This window comes from Bubalus kerabau, chromosome 4, assembly GCF_029407905.1.
Source record: "Bubalus kerabau isolate K-KA32 ecotype Philippines breed swamp buffalo chromosome 4, PCC_UOA_SB_1v2, whole genome shotgun sequence".
Classification (NCBI taxonomy): Eukaryota; Metazoa; Chordata; class Mammalia; order Artiodactyla; family Bovidae; genus Bubalus; species Bubalus kerabau.
In genome coordinates this window covers 54,080,358-54,097,118 of record NC_073627.1, presented here as the reverse complement: position 1 = coordinate 54,097,118, position 16,761 = coordinate 54,080,358, and the positions used below count along the sequence as shown (strand labels likewise).

Here is a 16,761-nt window from a genome sequence, read left to right as displayed (position 1 = left end):
CCGCATTCTGATACCATGAGCTAACAGGAACAAGGTTTAGGGGGTCTTAGTGTGCTAATGGCACCCCACTCCAGTACTCTTGCCTGGAAAATCCCATGGATGGAGGAGCCTGGTAGGCTGCAGTCCATGGGGTCGCAAAGAGTCGGGCACGACTGAGCGACTTCACTTTCACGTTTCACTTTCATGCATTGGAGAAGGCAATGGCAACCCACTCCAGTGTTCTTGCTTGGAGAATTCCAGGGATGGGGGAGCCTGGTGGGCTGCCGTCTATGGGGTCGCAAAGAGTTGGACACGACTGAAGCGACTTAGCAGCAGCGGCAGCAGCAGTGTGCTAATGGGCTTCCCAGGTGGTTAAGTGGGTAAAGAAACTGCCTACAGTGCAGGAGATGCCAGAGATATGGGTTCGATTCCTGGGCTGGGAAGATCCTCTGGAGGACGGCATGGCAACCCACTCCAGTATTCTTGCCTGGAGAATCCCCACAGACAGAGCAGCCTAGCAGGCTACAGTCCATGGGGTCTCAAAGAGTCGGACATGACTGAAGTGACTGAGAATGGCACATCCTTCTCTATTACTGCACCTGAGCACGTCTCCTACCAGCATGTCTTACGATTTGAATGATATACTTACTAATTTTCACATCCTGTGTCTGGTTCACCCACTAGGGTGAACCATCACTGTTTTATTTACCATGTGTTCAGAACCCAGAACAGGGCTGATGGGAAGGCAATGTCCAAAAGTATTTGTTGCATGACCAAAGGTGTGAATGATGTCTGGGTGGTTGATCCTCAAACGGGATGGTATTGGTGGCAAGTAAATAGATTACAGTGTGCTCATTCCCTCAACATCTGTGTAGAGATAAAATCATATTAGGGTTCATACCAAGCATAGGTCCAAAGGAGAAATAAAGGCTGCTCCCCAAGAGGTGTCTGGGAAGTCCTACCCTGTGCCTACTTAGGTGCAGGGAATCCTGGGCTCTTTTATGAAAATGAAAGTCAGCTTAGCTCCCATCTCTCCTCTGCACACCAACCCCCACTCAGCGCCGGTTGGGGGGCAGGTCATGCTGGGGCTTGCCCCACTTAGGGCTGCCAGGAGCTCTGGCTGGCTCCCATCAGATATACACCGGCTGTTGGCAAGCAGGAAGGAAGCAAGCTGCAGCAGGAACAAAGTCTGTCACCCTCCCAGAACTTGAAGTAGTTGCCGAGGGAAGTCAGCTGGTCCTGGGATAAGGAGACCATTATTTGCCATCTCATAAGCAGGTGTTTGAGGGTCAGATTATTTCTCAGCAGGTTGAAAGCCAGGGAAGGCATGATGTTTTGTTTCTCCTTTGGCCTTGCTGATAGCAGGGTTCACCCATGAGGTCAGGTTGACCTGGTTCTTCTAAGGGGGCCTTGAAATGTAGCTAAGGGTACAGTCAACCCATTCTTCCTGATGTCATCCTTCCTTTATCAACTGTGAGACCTCCGATAAATGTCCTGAGGGATGATGAATGGAGCTGGGAGACTCCTCACTATGGCCTCAGCAAGATTCATCACAGTCCAGATTGCGCCTCTCTTTGGGACTTCTGAATAGTATGAATCTAGAGAAGGGAAAAAAAGTTTTACTTGTTCTTATGAGATTTCATAGCAGAGACGGTCTTGATGCTGGTCATTTTCCCCACTGGTTTGAGGGACTTGGATGACCCTGGTTGGCCCTCACATTTCCCTTCCTTTTTATTTTCTGGAAAGAAAAGTAAGACCACTGGATAAGATTCCACGCTCCCAATGCAGGGAGCCCAGGTTCAATCCCTAGTTGGGGAACTAGGTCACATATGCCCCAGCTGAAGATCCTGCTGCAGCAACTGAGACTTGGTGCAGTCAAAAAAAAAAAAAAAAAAAAAATTGAAAAATAGAATGGAAATGAAACTATTAAAAATATAAAAGAAGAAGAAGAAAAGAAAATTAAGACTGTTTATTGACTACCTACTATATTCCAGGCTTCATTTGTATAAAACCATTTCAGGATAGATTATGATTTTTTTATATAAATGAGAAGATGGAGGCTCAGAAAAATAAAGTAAAGATAGCCCCTCAGCTGAGGGACTGAGTCAGAATATGAACTCAGGTTGCCTTGTTCCTAAATTTTGTGTGTTCTTCCCCTCCGGGGCCCAGGAAGAACAGGAATGCTGGAATAAATTGCACAGTAACCCAAATACATTGCTTATCAGCATGAATCTAACACTAAAGATTGTTAAGCATGTCTGCATTTACTGGGGAGAGACAGAGGAGGGGGAGGAGTGGGGCATGAAAATATTTTTTTTGCTGGGATTCAATCTGTTCTCAGCACACTGTCCCATACAGATAACCTGAACCTAGGTATGCTACCTTGCTTCTGTAGTGTCAGAGAAAAGATGACTTGGTAGGGACTAATGCTAACTTAGTTTCCCTGGTGGCTCAGTCGGTAAAGAATCCACCTTTGGATTTGGGAGACTCAGGTTTGATCCTTGGGTAAGAAAGTTCCCCTGGAGAAGGAAATGGCACCTCACTCCAGTATTCTTGCCTGGGAAATCCCATGGACAGAGAAGCCTGGTGGGCTTCAGTCCATGGGGTTGCAAGAGTCAGACACGACTGAGCCACTAAACCAAACCACAATGGTAACTTGGTCCAAAGTTAGCTTTCGAGCTACTTTTGATAGAGTAGCTACTGCTACTGTATCATTGAATAAGAACCACACTTTTTCAGTCCTGCCCAGGGATATCCATGGGAATAAAGACTTCAATAAAATGCAAGGTAGCCTGGGTGATTGTCTCCTGCCCTAAACCAGAGGCAGTTCAGCAAGACAGAAACCCCAGAGCAGTGTCTGGTTTCTGGGACCAGTGACTCGGTCACTTGGGCCTCTGTCCTTCTGCAGGTGAGACCTTGCCTCTACCTTCTGGGAGGGAACCTGAACTCTCCCGGCCCTCGGCAGTCCAGGAAGTCTGCCGCTTCCTTATTCAAGATGTCTTATTAAACTGTAATCAGACTGCGAGAGGAGCCAGTCAAAGCAGTGGCTATTAATAGGGAGGCGAGGAAAGCTGACTAAGGAGGGAGCGGACTTAGACTGGAGGGAAGAGCCTGGCCACCTTGGCCCACAGTCCTCGGACACAGGTCAGTGAGAGAGAGAAAAAGAGAGGCCTGAGCTCTTTTCATTCCTGGGCCGCAGTCAGCACTATCTGGCTTTCTCAACTTTGGAAATAGAAACCCGAAGCGGTCCTGATCAAAAGAATATCCAGCCGTCTTTCCCAGGTCCTTGGGGAGTCTTGGAGCCCTGAGAACACATAGCTTAAATAGCTATGTCATCAGTCAGTGAGACTTGGAAAGGTGCTGGGGCTATATTTCTGTGGTCTCCCTCAACTGACAAGCCGGTGCTGACCCAGCCGCTTGGCTGGCCAGCCCTTCCCACTGGCAGAGATGTCAGAGTAGGGAGATTCTATTTCTGGCTGCTTGATAAGGCTTGGGGAAGTGGGTGTTACAGAAAGGTGCAAGGGGAGAATGAAGGGCATGATGCAAAAGGGCCTAATAATGCGGAAGAAAGTTTTCGGTAATTTGTTGAGGGAATGCCTTTTTCAGGGAGTTAAGATTTTTGACATTTAGTAGAATTTGTCAGCCTCTGGATGCTGGAAACAGGATACATTCCAAAATCTGGCCATGGGCACTTCCCCGGCGGTCCAGATTCAAAGCTTCCATAGCAGGGAACACGGGTTCCATCCTTGGTCAGGAAACGAAAACTCCTGCATGCCACACGGCACAGCCAAAAAAACCCAAAAAACCAATCTAGCCATGGCATGCCATGGATGCTGCGTTCGGCATATCCCTCACTCTGAACCAGGCACTGAACGCGCAAGCGATCTGCGTATGCTGCCGCATTTAGTCTGCACCAACCCCCACGATGGGGTGTTATCACCCCTCTTCTCAGAGGGAAAAAATGAGATTCAGAAAGGTAAGTGACTTGGCCACACAGTGGGTGACAAAATAGCACTAAAACTTGGGTCTGTCTGAGGCCGGGGGAGAGCCAGGCTTCCTGCATACCCTCAAAGCATACCCCCCTCTTTTCGGCTTCTTCTACCTTGACCCCGCCATCTCCCTACGCCTGTAGCTACCCCAGTACTGACACCGAAGTCAAGGTGGTAGAGGTCTGTACGTGTGTTGCTGGGAGGTGCTGAGAAGTGGGGGACTGACGTGTTACAATCTTGTCACCCTTCTTTTTGTTGGTTAGGCATGCCTAGGCATGTTTCAGGGTAGAAAATTTGTTTTGGTTCCTGGATCTCTGAAGAAGGAGGTTCAGATGCAGATCGGATGTGGGAGATTTCTTTCCCTTCCTTCCTAAAAATATTTATTAAGCACCTATTGACCTCAGTTCTGGGTACTTTCAAATGATAGGACAATTGAATGACATCATGGATCTGGTGTTTTTCTCTGCTGTTTTTCATGTATCCTAGAAACTATCCATATATATCTAGCTCTTGAGAGTTACAAAGGTGTCATAATCTACATACTTACGTGCATCTACCAAATACCTTTTCACAGAAAAGAGAGAAGTGACTTTCCTTCCACTGATTGTCATATAAACTACTTCCTGAACCTGAAGGAAATTCCAGGATCCCAAACACCAGGCCCTAAGCGCTTGCAAATACGTGAGGGAAGAGTTTCAGCCGCCAGCTGTCAGGGGCCCCAGATACAGAGGTGGGACCAGACCAAGCCTGATAATTTCCAAGCTCTCAGGCAGTAGATCATCTGAGCTGTTCTTTTGGGGTCTTATGTACTCTCTTTTTTTTTTTTTTGGCTGCGCTGGGTCTTTATTGCAGTGCGCAGGTTTCTCTTTACGGTGGCTTTTCCTGTCGCAGAGCATGGGCTTTAGGGCATGCGAGCTTCAGAAGCTGCAGTGCGTGGGCTCAGTAGGTGTGGCTCCCAGGCTTTAGAGCACAGGCTCAATAGTTGTCGTGCACGCTTTGTTGCTCCTTGACATGGGGGATCTTCCTGGATCAGGGATCAAACCTGTGTCTCCTGCATTGACAAGCAGATTCTTTCCCACGGAGCCACCGGGGAAGCCTTATAGACTCTGTCGGTCAATTCTGTTTTCTTCCTTTTTTTGGAAAGGCAAACAAGTAGCCTACCAGCCATAATAGTCAGCAAGATGGTGTCAGCACCCAGATTCAGACAGCCACCTCCTCTCACTGTAGTCAAAGTTAATTAATTTCCACTGTACCTTGAACTAGGTCACCCGCAGGTCTGTGCCGGGCCTGACCTGGCTGCTAGGGGAGGAAGAGAATTTCTAATCTGGCTCTTGCTGTCCCCAGCAGGAGGGGTGGAGAAGGGGGCTACGTTTCACCTTTGTGTGGGCTTGTCTCTCCTCTTCTCCTCCGGGGAGGTGACCGTTTTCAGATCTGTGGGTGGGGAGGAAAATCTTCTCTTCCAAAAATAATGTCTTTCTGTAGCGGGGTTTAAAGCTGGACCAAGCTGCTAGAGCTATTTTTACCCAGCTTGCAGTTCAGGGTGTAAATAGCAACTGCGGCTGTTTTTTTTTCCCACAATAGGGTCGACGTCTTGGAGGCGAAGGCATTCTGGCGTTTGCAGCGAAGAATCAATACAGGTTGTCCTTGGGCCCAGGGGCTGATCCTTGACCACCTGGTCAGTATAGAAACCAGGGTGGCATCTCCATGGTTCTGTTATCTGGGGCTTGGCTGTAAACACCAGGCCCCAGGATAACCCCTGGGCTGAGGCTGATTTAAAGAAGATCTAGGTGGAATCAGGAAGGAGAGTCTTAGACTGAGCAGCTGAGGGTTCCCGAAGCTTGTGTACCTCTGGCTCCCTCTTGCTCGACCTCTTGCCTTAGCAAGCACTTCCTCCCAGGTTGCTGCTGTTGGAGGGTTTCTTGCCCCAAGCCCACCAGATAAGAACTGAGGAGAGATAGAAAAAAACAAAATCCACTCGAGGCTGCCCAGATGACGGAATGTCTCTAAAAATATATGCCTCCTAGTTCTCAAGTGATTGGCAGCCCTGCGGTCTTCAGCATTGGAAAGTGTCATTTAGAGGGTTGGCTCCCTCCGAAGCTGAGAAACTCACCAAGGCTTTGAGTTATGTCTCCAGTTGGCTTGGGTGTGGTGGGTGGGAAGTTCAGCTTCCCAAAAGACCCTCGTTGGTATTATTGATGAGGGAAATAAACCAGCAAAGCTTGAGATGTGCCCATCACAGTTGGCGATTCTTTATTGCTTTCCTTTGAAGGAACAAATAATCCTCAGTGGCTTTCCTTTAAGGCCAACTTATTTACCCAAATCTTTCCCTGGGGTCTTTAGTCTGAAATTAGACAGGAGTTATGAGTCAGCTCTTTGTTATGAATTACACAGTAGCTCCTTGTGGAACTGCCCATTACTTTCCTCTAGGTACACATTGATCAGAGAATTTCTCAAATATCTACCACATACTCAGATCTGGGCCTTTAGGCACATGGTTCAGGTTTCAGGTTCTTCCTGGAGATGACGTGTGGGGTAAGAAAAGGATTGAGGAACAGGTAAGCAGCTGAGTAATCCCCAAATGGGCTTTTTTGGCAATGATTTTTCTGTGTAGCTCATTGAAATTGATTCTGGGCAGCTGTTAATTGCAAAAACTCACTGCCAATTATTGATAGCTAAAATGACATTGGAGAGCTTTTCATGGTAAAAATAGGAGCAGACAATAGATGAGAAAAGAGCTTTGCATTTGAGGAGAGAGGTTGGGAACACATTGTTTCAATCTGGGTTTCCACTGTCAGCATGGGTTCTCTCCCAGGACTGACCAGGGAAGCCTATTTCCTGACCTCCAGCAAGAAGTCCGCCCGGGAGCCTCTCAAGATGAGATCAAAGCTTTGTCTTAGCAGCCAGACCAGAGGACATCCATGCTGGGTTCAGGGCATTCTGGTCCTCACTGTGCTCAGAGTCACATTAAAGAGCCAACCCCACAGTCTTTAGTGAAACCTGGTGAATTTGACATGTATGATTAGCTAATGTGGGGAATTATTATTGTCCCGTTGATATGATAATTTGCCTATGAAACTTCAAAATTATAAACAATGGTTTTCTGGGGAAAGCCTCTTGAAGTGTGAATGGTAAATGTTTACTGTAAAAAACAAACACAAAAACCCCCCAAAAAACCTGGATCTGGAAAGAGTGCCCTGGTGAATAAAATGAAAACCATGTGCAGTCCCATTGCTGAACTGACTAATTGTTTCAAAAAATGCTTCCAGCTCCAGCCTTGACGTTGGGCAAATTGGGAACGCTGTACGAGACTTCCTGTCTAATACTTCCCTAGATTTCCTGGAATCCAATTTGAAACGCTGTTTCCCCTACATCATCAAGGAGTTAAACCTTGGCTCTGCTCTCCAGTGACTAATAGGCACCGTGTGGCTCTGAGCTCAGCGAGAAAGAAACTGACAGTCGGCGTAGGAAGCGTGTGAGATTTCAGGGCTCTTGCGACGCCTTTGATGGGCCTGGTGCGCAGGAGCAAGGAGGATTGCCATCCAGTGCCCTCAACTACGTCCTTTTATCGTGAATTCTTGGTTCTTCCTCTGAACTTTGCATGATTTTTAATGAAGATCTCCAGCTCCTCTGGGGGCCTTATGTTACGGTGGTGTGTGAGTTAATTTCATGGAGAAGGATATTTTAAACAGCAAACAAATTTCATCACTTTGAAAAAGAATCCATTTTGATTGAAAACAGAGCGAAATCAACTGACCTGATCAAATCACACTTGATGTGTGTTGGGGGTTGGGGGATATCTTCTTTCTACTCTTGCTGTTTGCTTCCTGGTGAAAGAAGCCTAATTAACACTCACTCCCTCTTGCTTACCTGGGAAGGAAGAGTGGTTTAATAGGACTGTTGCATTTTCCCAGGAAAGTCTGTGCCTCTCTTCCTTTCCTCTTGAGAGTTCACACTGCTCCTGCACGGTGGGAAGGGTAGGCCCGTTCTGGCCCACCTGTCCATTGCTAAGTGGCCAGATCTGTCAGATTCTGAGTTTGAGTACTGGGTTCAGTACAGTTCAGTACAATTCAGTTCAGTTCAGTCGCTCAATCGTGTCCGACTCTTTGCGACCCCATGGACTGCAGCATGCCAGGCCTCCCTGACCATCACCAACTCCCAGAGCTTACTCAAACTCATATTCATTGAGTTGGTGATGCCATCCAACCATCTCATCCTCTGTCGTCCCCTTCTCCTCCCACCTTCAATCTTTCCCAGCATCAGGGTCTTTTCAAATGAGTCAGTTCTTCACATCAGGTGGCCAAAGAACTGGAGTTTCAGCTTCAGCATCAGTCCTTCCAATGAATATTCAGGACTGATTTCCTTTAGGATGGACTGATTGGATCTCCTTGCAGTCCGAGCGGCTCTTAGGAGTCTTCTCCAACACCACAGTTCAAAAGAATCAATTCTTTGGCGCTCAGCTTTCTTCACAGTCCAACTCTCACATCCATACATGACTACTGGAAAAACCATAGCCTTGACTAAACGGACCTTTGTTGGCAAAGTAATGTCTCTGCTTTTTAATATGCTATCTAGCTTGGTCATAACTTCTCTTCCAAGAAGTATGCGTCTTCTGATTTCATGGCTACAGTCACCATCTGCAGTGATTTTGGAGCCCAAAAAGATAGTCTATCACTGTTTCCCCATCTATTTGTCATGAAGTGATGGGACCAGATGCCATGATCTTAGTTTTCTGAATGTTGGGTTTTAAGCCAACTTTTTCACTCTCCTCTTTTACTTTCATCAAGAGGCTCTTCAGTTCTTCTTTGCTTTCTGCCGTAAGGGTGTTGTCATCTGCATATCTGAGGTTATTGATATTTCTCCCGGCAATCTTGATTCCAGCGTGTGCTTCATCCAGCCTGGCATTTGTCATGATGTACTCTGCATATAAGTTAAATAAGCAGGGTGACAATATACAGCCTTGACATACTCCTTTCCCGATTTGGAACCAGTCTGTTTTTCCATGTCCAGTTCTAACTGTTGCTTCTTCCTGCATACAGATTTCTGAGGAGGCAGGAAATGTGGTCTGGTATTCCCATCTCTTGAAGAATTTTCCACAATTTGTTGTGATCCACACAGTCAAAGTCTTTGGCATAGTCAATAAAGCGGAAGTAGATGTTTTTCTGGAACTCTTTTGCTTTTTCAATGTTCACTGGCCTGACAATATAAGGCTTCTCTGGTGGCTCAGATGGTAAAGAATCTGCCTGTAATGGAGCAGATGTGAGTTCAATCCCTGATTTGGGAAGATCCCTTGGAGAAGGGAATGACAACCCACTCCAGTATTCTTGCCTGGAGAATTTCATGGACAGAGGAGCCTGGTGAGCTACAGTCCATGGGGTCACAGGACTGAGCGGCTAACACTTTTTTCTGAATATCAGCTGTACTAGTGATAAAGGGCATTGTTGGTCCTTGTCTAGCTTACTGCTGTCTTATCTCTGATTGATTTTAAAATCTGCAGAGAAAAGGGGGTGACTACTACTTGGGAGCCTCCTCAAAGACCTCAACATTGACTGGAGACCTCCTTGTGGTTAGAAAAAGCTTTGTGTTGGGGTGAGATCCTGGCATCTAGATCCACATCACTACTTCCCTACACATCACTGAATTCAAATGCATAAAGGAGAGTTTACATGTATTCCTTGGAGTTGAAATGTGTCCATTCAGAACTTGTTCATTGAATGCCTACTATGTGCCAGGGGTGATCAAGATGGACCATCTGTTATCACACAGTTTATAATTTAGCTAGTGTGTATCAGAAAATTTAATGTTCCAAGTGAAATAAAACAACCTCAGAAAAGCTTAAGCAATAAAGAAAATTTATTGGCTCACTGGGGAGGCAGGCACAATTTGGTCCAGGACTCAAACAACAGGTTCCATTGCTTGGTCTGCTTTCCCTGGGTGAGATCCATTCATTTGTGGCCACACGATGCAACCCTTCCCCTCTTCTGGCAGCTTCCACAATGGCTGCAGCGGAAATAAGACATACCATTTACCATTTGAGCTAAGAAGAATCCAAGTCCCAAAATTCCCTACACACTCTGGAGGTCCACTCTGATGAGACCATTCTAGGTCATGTGCGTGCGTGCTAAATCATTTCAGTTGTGTCATTTCAGCTCTTTACGACCCTGTGGACCGTAGCCCCCCAGGCTCCTCTGTCCATGGGATTCTCCAGACAAAAATACTGGAGTGGGTTGCCATGCCCTCCTCCAGGAGATCTTCCCAACCTAGGGATCAAACCCTGGTCTCTTACATCTCCTGCATTGGCAGGCGGGTTCTTTACCACTGGTGCCAACTGGGGAGCAGGCCATTCCTGAAGCAGTGACTGAGGCCCAGTGTAACGAATGCACTTATGTACTGATGGGCTTAAACTCACTGAAATTCAGGGACCCTCAGTGCGGCCGGGCACCCAGGGTGAAGAACTGTGGGGTGTGGGGCATGGTGGGTGTCCAGGCAGCTGGGAGCAGAGCACCCCCACAGTCATAGTGAGTGTGGCTTTGGGGGCTCCTGAGGCCTTGCCTTGGGCCCCTGGAGGTGTGGGAGGGCCCACCTACAGATGGGATGGGCCCAGGACCTTCCTGGAGGCAGTATGGGAGGGGACAGCCCTAGGGAGAGCTTTAGGCTGTGCCCTCCCTTCCTACAGCTGTGGGTATAAAGATAAAAAGAAAACTGAAGAAGAAAAAGAAAGAAAAATTGGGGGACAGGTCTCAGGAAGAGGCAACAACCAATAACTGTCCGTGATAGAAGGAAAAGGCAATAAGTAAAGTAATTCTGCTCCGAGGGTACACTTCAGCTCACAGAAAACACAGATATCGCATTTTCACCTGGGCGGTCGAGCACAAGCCTCAGAATCAGAAATATGGATTGCCATTTCTGTGCAGGGCTCCTTGGCACAGCGGGCCCTCAAGTCATGGAGGTTAGCAGACTGTGCTTCTTGATCTGGCCCCTCAGGAACTGCCCCTTCTATTGGATTCTTCTGCTCTGTGATCCCTCCTTTCTTTCTGGAAAGGAGGCTAAGGTGCTTGAGAGGGCCAAGGTGAGAGCCACACAGAGCCTGTCGCTAAATAAACCGAAGCTAAGTTGGCCTGTGTTTGCTACTCTTTCTGACTTATGGACATTCGGCCAGCAGTTAGGGGTTAAACATTAACCACACTGGGGCAGACTGGGACCACAGGAGACATGAGCCCTGAAGATACACAGGCCTTCAGTGTTCTTTGTCAGTGGGTGTGTGCATGCGTGCTAAGTCACTTCAGTCGTGTCTGACTCTTTGCGACCTCATGGACTGTAGCCAGCCAGGCTCCTTGGTCCACAGGATTCTCCAGGCAAGAATACTAGAGTGGGTTGCCATACCCTCCTCCAGGGGATCTTCCTGACCCAGGGATCGAACCCGAGTCTCATGTCTTCTGCATCAGCAGGCTTGTTCTTTACCATTACTGCCACCTGGGAAGCGCGTTTGTCAATGTGCAAGGTTCAAAAGATCTGTGTAAAAGAATATGTAACCTAAATGAGCTGAAAACAGACAGAAATGCCATCAGACATGCAGGGTAGGAAGATTACTAAGTACCCAGCTACGTCTCAAGAGGTCATAGTACTTGCCAAGTAACTCAAGAGTACCAGCAGGCCTGAGCAATCCTTCACCTCTTCATTCAACAAATATTTAATGGGTACTTTCTATACAAGAAGTTACAGTAAGAACACATAATCAAGGCTGCCACTTCAGTCTTTTTTTTGGAAGAAAGAAGGAATCTCCATTTGTACATAGGTACATTATTATAAGAAACCAGATTACTATGTCCTGCATAAAATGAACTAAAGACCTCCTTTTATACCAGAGACAGATTGCAGTAAAACTAATTTCATTTGGGGTCAGATGTTGGAGATGGAGGGGACCATGGCCAGATTTAAGTGAATCTTGGTTTAAGATAGAAACGAATAAATAGGGTTACATTGAAAGATTGTAATCAATGAAAGTCTTTTTTGGTCTCCCAAATGAATGTGATTCAGTCCTTTGAACACTAAACCGCAAGAGTTTATTTGCACATTTCTTATCGTTCTTATTCTGAATCTGTCACAGTCCCTTATTTATTCACTCAATTATTTGGTCAGACTCTCATTGAAGATTTATGGAAGGCTTGTTATGCATCAAGTACAGTGTCGAAGACCAGGATACAAAACAGAGTGAGACATGGTCCCTACCTTCTAGGAGCTCAGGGAAGAGGCATATGAAATAATAATTATAACAGGAAAGATGCCATAACAGAAGCATGTACTGAGTGCTTGGAGGTGAAGTCTTTACAAAGGAGGCGACATTTGAACTTGAAGATAACAGGAGTTTTCTAGGCTGAAATTGCAGATTATCTGGAAAATCTGTTAAGGGAGGAGCCAGCATGGTGTGTGAGAAAATGGTAAATAGTTTGGTATGGAAAGATCTTGAAGTATGTAGGGAGAGTGTCAGAAGAGGAGGTTAAAAAGGTAGGTGAGGGTAAGAGATAAGTCACCAGAGCTTCATACATAGATCTTGCTGTGGGCATTGGACTTTATTTTTACAGATAAAAGGAATTTGTTGAAGGACTTTACGTAAAAGAAGGACAATATTAGGTTTGGGCTTTAAAAAGACGTTCTGTCAGCTGTCTGAAGGAAGAGTTATTGTGGGGAGGGATTGGAGGCAAAGAAATCAACAGGGAGGTATTTCAACACCTGAATCAACAGGCAGTAAATCAACAGGGAGGTGAGAAGTGACAAGGTCTTGATAGCTGAAACAAAGGGAACAGAATGGGTTCAGGGAAGACGTGAGAGATTGATGCAACCAATAAGACCTAATGATTGACTGACGGGAGATGATGTGGGAAAGGCAGAAGTTAAGGATGACTTAAGAAGTTAAGAGTCAGTAGCCAGGACAGCTGAGGAAATGAGGGTTCCATTAAGTACAGTAGGTAAAAGAAGAACAGGTTGGGAAGAAAAATGACATACTGCCTTTAAGATGCCCACGTGACATTCAGATGGGCAAGCCCCATGTGCTGTTAGAAATATCTGTCCAGAGTTGAGCCTAGAGATGGATTAAGATTTAGATAGGTGCTGAGGCTATGGAATTAGACGGCACAGATCAGACCACTGGCCGGCAAAGTTTTTGACATTAGTAGTTTGAGAGTCCCCCAAACCCTTAACATAGTACTTTGCGTAAAGCAAGCAGTATCTGGAGAAGGCAATGGCACCCTACTCCAGTACTCTTGCCTGGAAAATCCCATGGACAGAGAAGCCTGGTAGGCTGCAGTCCATGGGGTCGCTAAGAGTCGGACTCGACTGAGCGACTTCACTTTCACTTTTCACTTTCATGCATTGGAGAAGGAAATGGCAACCCACTCCAGTGTTCTTGTCTGGAGAATCCCAGGGACGGGGGAGCCTGGTGGGCTGCCGTCTATGGGGTCGCACAGAGTCGGACACGACTGAAGCGACTTAGCAGCAGCAGCAGCAGCACCTACGTAAAAATCTACAGAAACATACAAAGACATACCAGTTTGGAAATTGCTAGTAAAAGCTAGATGCCCAGAGACCTCAAGTTTGAAGTCACTGCAATTTTGAAGACTTATTTTAGGATCAAATGGGCAATAAAACAGTACAGCTGACAAACTACTATGTATAAAATAAATAAGCAACAAGGATATATTGTACAGCACAGGGAAACTGAGCCCTTATTTTGTAATAACTTTAAATGGAGTGTAATCTATAAAAATGTTGATCACTGTTTTGTACACCTGAAACTAATATAATATTGTAAATCAGTTCAGTTCAGTTGCTCAGTCGTGTCTGACTCTTTATGACCCCATGAACCGCAGCACCCCAGGCCTCCCTGTCCATCACCAACTCCCAGAGTCCACCCAAACCCATGTCCATTGAGTCAGTGATGCCATCCAACCATCTCATCCTCTGTCGTCCCATTCTCCTCCTGCCCTCAATTTTTCCCAGCATCAGGGTCTTTTCAAATGAGTCAGCTCTTCGCATCAAGTGGCCAAAATATTGCAGTTTCAGCTTCAGCATCAGTCCTTCCAATGAATATTCAGGACTGATTTCCTTTAGGATGGGCTGGTTGGATCTCCTTGCAGTCCAAGGGACTCTCAAGAGTCTTCTCCAACATCACAGTTCAAAAGCATCAATTCTTCGGTGCTCAGCTTTCTTTATAGTCCAACTCACACATCCATACATGACCACTGGAAAAACCATAGCCTTGACTAGATGGACCTTTGTTGGCAAAGTAATGTCTCTGCTTTTGAATATGCTGTCTAGGTTGGTCATAGCTTTTCTTCCCAGGAGCAAGTGTCTTTTTAATTTCATGGCTGCAGTCATCATCTGCAGTGATTTTGGAGCCCAGAAAAACAAAGTCTGACACTGTTTCCACTGTTTCCCCATCTATTTGCCATGAAGTGATGGGACCGGATGCCATGATCTTAGTTTTCTGAATGTTGAGCTTGAAGCCAACTTTTTCACTCTCCTCTTTCAACTTCATCAAGAGGCTTTTTAGTTCCTCTTCATTTTCTGCCATAAGGGTGGTGTCATCTGCATATCTGAGGTTATTGATATTTCTCCCGGCAATCTTGATTCCAGCTTGTGCTTCCTCCAGTCCAGCGTTTCTCATGATGTACTCTGCATATAAGTTAAATAAGCAGGGTGACAATATACAGCCTTGACGTACTCCTTTTCCTATTTGGAACCAGTCTGTTGTTCCATGTCCAGTTCTAACAGTTGCTTCCTGATCTGCATATAGATTTCTCAAGAGGCAGCTCAGGTGGTCTGGTATTCCCATCTCTTTCAGAATTTTCCGCAGTTTATTGTGATCCACACAGTCAAAGGCTTTGGCATAGTCAATAAAGCAGAAATGGATGTTTTTCTGGAACTCTCTTGCTTATTCCATGATCCAGCAGATGTTGGCAATTTGATCTCTGGTTCCTCTGCCTTTTCTAAAACCAGCTTGAACATCTGGAAGTTCACGGTTCACGTATTGGTGAAGCCTGGCCTGGAGAATTTTGAGCATTACTTTACTAGCGTGTGAGATGAGTGCAATTGTGTGATTGTAAATCGACTGTATTTCAATTTAAAAAAGAGTACAACTAGCATATTAATATTCAAAGAGATTCTAGCCTTCCCCCAAATTCCATTAAAAGTTCTATTATCCCCTTGTGAAGTATATCTTGGCATTTGGTCTTGCAGAGAAGATACAGGGTTAATACTATCAAATGAAGAAGCTGGGGAAGTATAATTTATCAGAATCGGGGAGTTCAGTAGCAGTTGCTGGAACACAGAAATTGGTGTCAATGTATTTGACCCTCAGCAAAGTCATTCTGAGGGCAGCTTCATGGTGTTTGAGGAACTAAGCAATGTCTTCATCAAATGTCACACAATGTTACCGTTCTGCATTTGCTCATTCTTTCAACAAACTCTGTTTGAGTACTTTGTATGCTGTAGACACCGTGTTAGGGACAAAAGACATCTTCCCATCTCTCAAAGAAGTCACGGTCCAGTGGAGTTGGGGTAGGAGGATGTAGAGAAGGGAATACAATTCTAATATACTGTGAAGTGCTCTGATAACACTGTATGCAATTGAAGACAAAGAAGGACTATCTCACTCAGAGGGTGCGAAATGAGAGTGGCGACATGGTTAGAGAAATCTTTCCAGAAGAGATCACACCTGGGCTAAGTGATGTAAGGAGAGGGTAAGGTTCCAGATCATGGGGAGATCAGCTGTAAAGGCAAGTGAAAGTGAGAGTCGCTCATTCATGGCCGACTCTCTGTGACCCCCGTGGACTATACAGTCCTGGAACTCTCCAGGCCAAAATACTGGAGTGGGTAGCCTTTCCCTTATCCAGGGGATCTTCCCAACCAGGGATCGAACCAGGGTCTCCTGCATTGCAGGCAGATTCTTTACCACCTGAGCTATCAGGTATATTAAGGCAAAGAAGAACAGAATTTATTATGGTTCTGTTAGACATAGACTACATGGAGGCAATGCTAAGGGATGAGCTGGGAGAGCTGGACAAGAATTTCATCAGGCCACTAGAAGCCCTTAGAAGAAATCTGAACTTTTAGCTTGAAAGCAACAGAGCCACCAAAGGATTCTTAAAGAGGACTTTTTTTTTTCCTTATAGAGGACTTTAAAGCAAGTCTGATTTTGACATTTTTCTTACCACTCTTTCTGTCCTCACCCCCTTCCTCTCTTCTCTCCTTTCTTCCTCTCTCCCTTGCTCCCTCCCTCCCGCCCTTCCGTCCTTCTTCCTTCCTTCAGTCCTCCCCACAAGCCTGCTTTTGGACATCGCGGCTGATCTGGCCCGTACCTAAAGGATAAGGACACGATATATGATTTGTTCATGCTCGGGCTAGAGGAAAAGGACTTGGAGATGCCTGAGCCTTTGTTGGCAAAAGACTGACAAGATTCCAGAAATAATTCTTATCAGAGAGACTGTTACCTCTAAGGTGTGGACAGGAATCTTCACTGAAGAGAGGTCTACACTCTTGCTGCTTAAATGAGACTCCTGGCCTAAAAGAATCTGCATCTCCTGGGAGCCGGTTAGACAAATAGAATCTCAAGCTCCACCTCAAACCTGACTCAGAATCTGCATTATTAACCAGATGCCTTGGTGATTCCCATGTACATGCAAGTTTGAAAAGCCCTGATTTAAAGATAGGAAAACTGCTTAACTGGTAAAGCCTGTTACCATGTTGCAATCTTAAGTTTTTTTGCATGGCTAATTGATATGTAATCCATTTATTAGCC

General features: G+C 45.8%; 1 long non-coding RNA gene across 1 annotated transcript; it reads right to left on the bottom strand.

Annotated features, from left to right (window-relative positions):
* Positions 1-9,800: 9,800 nt before the first annotated feature.
* LOC129649717 (uncharacterized) lies at positions 9,801-16,562 on the bottom strand. The gene is made up of 3 exons (XR_008713226.1): positions 16,454-16,562; positions 11,349-11,477; positions 9,801-9,965 (listed from the first exon to the last, which is right to left on the bottom strand). It is a non-coding gene; the product is annotated as an uncharacterized LOC129649717 (long non-coding RNA).
* Between the last annotated feature and the right edge of the window lie 199 nt (positions 16,563-16,761).